A 7929-nucleotide genomic window follows, 5' to 3' on the forward strand; every position below is an offset into this window, starting at 1 on the left:
CCATGCCGCAGAATCGTCTGCTGGGTCGCAGCACGCAGCAAAACCGTCTGCTGGGTCGCAGCATGCCACGGAATCGTTGGCTGGATCGCAGCAGCAGCAGTACCCTCCTTCTCTGCCTGAGTGTCGGGCTCCGGATTCCCGGACACCACTGGTCCAGCCTGCTCCTCTACCAATCTTCACGTCACCGGCTCCCTGTCCTGCGGCCCCACCGCCGGCTCCTGCTCTGGTGGTCTCAATCTCGATCTAGCTCCACACCTGTCCTGGCCCCGGGTTGTCCATCCGAGGCTCCCAATTCCGCACCTGCCTAGGCTCAGGGTCGTCCGTCTGAGGCTCCCAACTTCACACCTGTCCAGGTTACGGGTCGTCCACCCGAAGTTCCCAGCTCCGCACATGCCCAACCCCCGGCCATCCGCCCGGATCAACCTGCTCCCCGTGGTGGAGGATGACCACCATGTCGGCAGGGTTTTTCGGCCCTCAGGAGCTGGCCATGGAGGGGGGGGGGTACTGTCACGGATACGCCAGGCTCCACCGTCTGCTAATGAAGCACACCTGGTCCCTATCACCCTCCTGCTCCCCATCAGCTCCTAATCACAACCAGCATAAAAAGCCCAGCACTCACCTCAGCCAGTTGTCCGACCTTGTTTGGTACAAGGACTCCCCATGCGACACTGCATATTCCCCACATCCCTTCTACAGCGATCTCCCTCTCCAGCAATGTTCACGCCAGCAGACTTCCCCATCTCCATGCCCGCACACCTGTCTTCACCTTCTGTAACCTAATAAAGAACCATCTGTCTCCATATCGGTGTCTCCTGCCTGTCTGTCTGTAATAGCTGACCAAGAAGAAGAAAATCACCCACGACAGCTATATCAGCTTTATACATTTTATTATAATGAACAAAAAAAAAAAACTAAACTTGTTGACTTTACATAAAATTATGTAACATAAGTGAGTGTTTGTGTCAAGTGAACATGTGTGAACTTGTGTGACTTGATTTGTGGGAAATCTGCTGGATTGGCTTGGAGCACAAAACTTAGAGGGGTGCCATTCTTCCAGCCCAAACTGAGCTATAAAGGTTTCACAGTTTAGGATGATGGATTTTATTATCTTATTTGATCTTTTAATATCTTATAAGACCTTATATATGAGGGAAATATGGTCTTCATACCACATTCATGCTGTGGTATCACTAGCTTGAGGTATAAGGTAATAGCCCCAATGTACAGTAATTGTACTAAGGTATAACCATTGATTTGACAATAATCCACTGATGCTTAAAACTGATCGATGTAGAATATCTAAATGGTAGCTAGTCGATCTTTTCCATTTCAAGTTAGTGCTGTATTTTCTTATTTAAATTTCACTTCCACTGCTGTTATGGCTGCAGGCAGAGTATTTTATATTAAGTGTGAGCGTAGAGTGCAACATCATTTATCTTTTTATGGGCTTAGCAGATAATGAACTTTAACATAATAGTATTTCACTACAAGTGTGGAAAAATGGTTTTCTTTCTTAAGTATCTCCATAGCACGTGTATAATCCCCCCCCTATTACCAAACACTTAAGCCTGATCCCTGAGGTCATAATGATGTGTGGAAAAAGTGACCTGCCCTGGATTCGACTCTATTAACCCCCAGTCAATAGAGCTCGATACTTCTGCTAGTGCTGAGTTCTTCAGCCAGAAAGTTTATAAAGAGGAGCAGTTTACAGTAGTTATGGCAGAAAGTGTGCTTAAATACAGGAGAGGAGGAGGAGAAAGGAAAAGGTCAAAAAGATAAGACCTGGAAGGGATGTGGCAAAGAGGGGTGTGGACTTCAGCAGGTAATTAATTCTCCTAGATTAAAATGCTACATATCATCAGACATTGTCCAAGGCCCTGAGGCAGTGCTCTTTCAGACAAAATCAGTATTAATTAAATTGTTTCCATAGTGTTATTGAACTTTTAATAAGGATAACAAACACCATTTGAGAGGCCCTTATAGCTGTCTTGAAAGCACTCGAGTCCCTTGGGAAATGTATATCATTAAATATGAGGGTAACCTTTATCTCAGTGTCATTTCAGACTCACTGATAGATCTAATGGAATTTGGAATGAGAGTGGGAGGGGGTTATAAGTTTGATAAAGTTTGTCAAGATACATTAATTCAGGTGATTCACACTGATATGGTCATATGTTAAATAATGATTATATATATGTTTTGATTATCAAAACGTAATAGGGATGCGTGGGCCGACCCGAACGGGTTGGGCTGGTTCGGGTAAGCTTGCTAGAAAATATCACGGGTTCGGGCCAAAAAGTGACAAAGCAGCGTGCCGAGTAAGTTATTAATAACTTACATTGCGTGCAATAGTCCATCTTCCACCTTCTCTTCCTCTCCATACTGGCTAGAGGGGTACTGTGCATTCCAGCAACAAGCTCATTCAGTGAGCACGCTTTCTGCCCAGCTGGTCATGTGCTTGTCGAAATAGGCTAAATCCTGAAACTGTGGACTTGTTCTTTTTCTGTACAGTGCAGCCAAAAACTAGGCTAAAAAATATAGTATAGACTTACACATGCCTACACAGTGAATTGTAACAAAATAGTAGCCTGTAAAATACACTGTTAAGATTTGAAGAATGCATAATTTGTTTGTTGTGTGTGAATGTAGCCTGTGTGTGTGTGAGAGTGAGTGAGTGAGTGAGTGAGTGAGTGAGTGAGTGAGAAAGAGTACATGTCTTTAATGAAGGGTTACTTGTTTTGCTGCAATTCAACAATAAAGAACACCATTTGGAGCAATTTGAATGTTAATTGAGCCTAGATCTTCCCATCGGTGGGGGAGAAAGAGAGCGTCACACAGTGCCGCGGCGCTCAGTCCTGACAATTGTGCTACTATATTGCACAAAGTTGGCAGTTTGCAGGTCGGGTTCGGGTGGTTGATTAACTTATATTTTTGCGGGTCGAGCGGTGCAGATTGGCTCTCATAACTGGTCGAGTGGGTGTGGGTATTAAAACACCCTGACCTGCGCATCACTAGGCTACTTAAAGGTGTTCAACGTTAGGGATATAAGATTATATTATAATATGTAATATAATTATATATGACAAATAAATTTGAACTTGATAATCCTCTTGGATTATCAGTCTAAATCCCATAAAAGGTTTCCACTGTACAAACTGATGTTCATGCACTGTTCGCACAGAACCTCAGATTCCAATCAAGATCCCAAAATTTCCGGAGTTTGGAGAAAAGTGTATAAAATGTTACTTTACTTGTCTATAAAAAAATAAAGAAAATAGTATTTTTTATATTATATACTGTGGAACTCCAAATAGACTAAACGTTAACTTTCATAATAATTATTTTTTGGATTAACAATGGATCAGACAACGTGAAAGTGTAATGTGAATGGTGTCACTCCTAGGGATCAACCAAAAGACAATTATCACCAACTCTGCAGTTTCCCTCAGCTCTACAGAGCTTTTAAGCCTCTTGCAGGCCATTGGCTTGGTTTTTAAGCCCTCAACTTCACTTTCATTACTGTTGTTTCCAGCAGCTTTCAGTGAAAAAGCTGTGAAAAACTCACTGTACACCATTTGTGTAACGGTTTTGCACACAGAGATGTGGACTCACAAACAAGACTCAGAGGCAGAGCAGTTGAAAGTAATCAATTGTTAACTTGGTAAGAACTTCAAGGCTGAGTACGGCAAAGGTAATCAGTCAGCAAGGGCAAACAAAGCAGGGATCGGGCAGAACAAGCTGTGGTCAGTACAGGGGAACGAAGGCTGGGCGGGAAATTAGTTGATCTGGTAAATGAAAGAGGAAAGCGGGCTGGTAAATATGCAGGGGAGCTAATGAAGGATTGTGGAACAGGTGTGCTGGTAAGTGAGGGGATCGGGTGACTAGGAATGGCAGAAAGACACTGAGAACAACTACAGGGCATGTGGAGAATGACAGGTATCTGAAATGACAGGAGAGGTTAATGGCTGGACAAACAGGAAACAGGATCCTGCTCAGCACCAAACAGCAGACAGACAAAGTTAGAGACTAGCTGGCGAATATATTTGAGCATTAAGCAGCTAAAGATACATATGTTTCTCAGGAGTTGGTGGAAACCAAAAGAGAGCTGAAACAGAGGGCTGTGGTTAAGCAAGCAAGCAAAACTTATTTATTTATATAGCACATTTCATTCCAGGTGGAAGCACAATTGACCAATAAAAATAATAAGACACATGAGTTAAAGCCAATAAAATAAGTAAGAATAAAATAAAATAAACTATTTATAAATAAACTATAAACTGGATGTTTTTTAGGCATTCCTGTGAACAGCATGTTACAGTAGTCTAGCCGACTGAAAATAAAAGCATTAATGATTTTTTCAGCATCCTCCTGGGATAAAAAGCTCCTTACCGTCACAATATTTATTTAATGTGGCTCTGGAAAGTGAGGCCAGCTTCCAGCATGACGGCAAGGTTTCTGACCTGTGTGACACTTTCCAAAGACAAGTGTGACAATTTAAAAGAGATTTGCTGTCTCTTAGCCTTTTCCCCGATAACCAGGATTTCTGTCTTGTCACTGTTATCAGTTATCAATTTCCTTGATACGTTCTGATAGCGTGTCAACAGGGCTCAGATCATCGACGGATCTGGAAATATATAATTGCGTGTCATCAGCATAATTATGGTAACACACATTGTGTTTCTTAATAAGTTGGCATAGAGACAATAAGTACAAATTAAACAATAATGGGCATAAATTGACACCTGCAGAACACCACGTGAGATATAATTTCTTTTGGAACTAAAATTCTCAAGAGAAACACTAAAATCACATGCTTTAAGGTATGATGAAAACCAGTACATTGCTGACCCTGATAGGCTAACCCATCTCTCAAGTCTCCCCATTAAAATATCATGATTGATAGTTTCAAATGCCGCACTTAGGTACAACAATACTAAACTAGAAACATTGTCACCATTTATTCTAATGTCATTAATAACCTTGACCAAGGCTGTTTCTGTACTATGGTTGGGGCGAAAGAGATGGGTCTAGAGTGGGCTTCTTTAAAAGTGGGTTAACAATTGAAGATTTGAGTGAGCTTGGAAAAATACCAGATTGTAAAAAAGGTGTTTACAATGCTGAAAATATCCTTAGATAAACAGTTAAAACACTTTTAAAAAAATAAGGTCGGGATGGGATCAAGGGAAGAAGTGGAACAGTTGAGACTCTTAAACACCGTTCCAAGATCCTCAGCACTGACTGGTAAGACTATGTAAATTGAGTCAAGACTGAATCCAAATGTGGGTTGAGTCAGAGACAAGACAGCGTCCAAACATGCAACTCTGAAGTTGTACTAATGGCTAATCACTTACCTATAAAGCATTTGCAATAAATAAATATTGAGTGATCGCATTTGTAGTTGAGATAACTTCTGTTATGAATTGGCGCTATATAAATAAATAAATTGAAATTAGATATTGTATTAAAAAAGCTGATGACACACACATACTTCATTTCCAAACACAGTGCATCAATCTTTCTATTGGCTGACATTGCACATCCGCGTTCATGGTCAAAGTTGAAAAAGACTCTGACCTGCAAGTCAGCCGAAACCAGATGGAGATTTCACTGAAACAGAAAAACTATTCTGGACTTTGTCCCTTGTATGGTTATCACTTGAAAAGAATGGGGGCAAGCAAATGTTCATAGGGCGGGATTGTAATGTGACTGTAGCTTTACACTGATCGCACAGTGCTCAGGGTGGACATTGGACCCCAAGCTTCAAAAAACCATGGATGGTGCTAGGTGATGCATATGACCCATGATACTTCACCAAGGTTTTTATATATATATATATATATATATATATATAGTCTTGGTTCCCATGAGAGAATTGCTGGAAGCTGAAACAGTCCTATTATCCTGACACTTTATCTATCACTGCCATTTAAAAACATCTCCATGGAATATCACCTGCAGCTTCAAGAATTATTTTATCAAATTATTTGTTGGTGCAAAATGCCCCTTTCTTACAAATCCCAAAATGCCAGAAAGTAGAAATAAAAAGCACACCTTCAGTTTACTTTTGGCCTTTGAAAATGTCATGCAAATACTCATGCGTCATCTTCTTGCTCCGTCACAGTCAAGTAATATTCAGTGACTAATGTGTTCTGCTAAAGAAAGGTGGGCAAGCTCCTGCTGAGGACAAATATGACAGATGCAGAGGGAAACACAGATGTACAGATAGTTTGTCTCTGTTGAGAAGGCCTGACAGTTGTGAGAATTCTAAGACATCTGAATCAATAATCCAGTGGAACTTTTTCACTGTGGTAAAGAGACCTTCAGGGACCTCTATCAGGCAACTTCAAAGAACCTTTTCACCTACTAATCCAACAAGGCCAGCCAGGGATGGAAAGTAGAAATAGGACATTTGAATTATTATTGTATTAATATTTCTGTAATTATATTGCTTATTTCTGGTTTAGTTTAGCACTGGTGAATTTTAATGCCCTTCTTAGAGCCTTGCAGGAAGCGGCGAGCAACAGTTTGGAGAGGAGTTGTAATGGCCGGTATCTAATGGTGAAGATTCAGAAGTGATTAATGAAAACTAATATTTCATGGCAATTAAAATGATTAAAACTGGAGGGCTTTTGCTGTTACTCTGAATTGCTGAAGGGATGAGGTAGCAACAAAGCTGAGTAGCATATTGCATTAGTAAGTTGAGGAAAACTGTATTAAAATGCAAATGTACAGCTGTTAATAGTTCTTCAAAAACCAATAATCCCCCACAGTCAGTCATGTGTCAAAATGGTTAATGGAAAAATATCCCAGAGGCACGCAGGGTCCTTTTTCCATTCCAATTTTGATTAAAGCAGAAATTCTGTTCAGGGAAAAGCGCAGTTTAGGTCAGGCTGGGTTTGGCAAAGATGGCTTAATGTGGGCAGTATCCCAAACACATTGTTCTGATGCCCTGATTTCACAGATATGTCTTCTCATGGGAAGAACCCCTTATCATGAACAAGAGGATGCCAGGCTGCATATCAGATCTGCAGTTATTACAGGCATTCATCATATAGCTGAGTGGGACACAAACTGTGCAGGGAAATATTGACATGAAATAATGTTATGTGCTGCTGAATGGAAAGGAAGGGGGTTAGAATGTTCCAGTGGCAGGACAAATATTAAATACATGTTGGTTATTTTAATTATAGTCACTGATGCTGAAGTCATATGAATGAAATGTCCTGAGCCAGCAGAGGAAAAAATATATTTTGTCAGATTTACAGATTAGGCAAATAAGAATAAGGTCTACTACTTTGGTCCAGACTGAAATATCTTGACAGATTTTGGATGAATTGACTTGAAATTTTGTACAGTCATTACTGGTCCCCTAAGGGTAAATCCTACTGACTTTTGTGATCCACTGACTTTTCATCTAGTACCACCAACAGTTTGGCATTTAGGTTTGCGATCAAATGTAAAGTATTGGATAGATTACCCTGAAATTTGGTACATGCATATATGTTCCCCTCAGGATTAATTGAAATAATTTTGGTGACATCCTCATGTCAAAATTTCACTTTGTCCAATACTGTGGTTTATGACCAAATGCCTACAGAACTAATGACATTCAGCCTCACCAGTACTGTGTTTGCTAATTAGCAAATGTCAGCAAGCTAACATGCTAAACTCAGATGGTGAACATGGTAAATACTACGCCTGCAAAAAAATCAGCATGTCAACAGTAAAATTGTGAGCATGTTAGCATGTTGACGTTAGCATTTAGCTCAAAGCACAGCTGTGCCTAAGTAGGCTAAAGCATCACAGAGCTACTAGCATGGCTGTAGACTCTGTGACAGCCCTGGGCTATATGACAGTACCTCTTTTGCCCTGCCTCTGCTTTGCTCTTTCATGTCCTCCCTGAATCAAACCAAACAAAATCAACTTGAT

This window comes from Siniperca chuatsi, linkage group LG17, assembly GCF_020085105.1.
Source record: "Siniperca chuatsi isolate FFG_IHB_CAS linkage group LG17, ASM2008510v1, whole genome shotgun sequence".
NCBI classification, from domain to species: Eukaryota; Metazoa; Chordata; class Actinopteri; order Centrarchiformes; family Sinipercidae; genus Siniperca; species Siniperca chuatsi.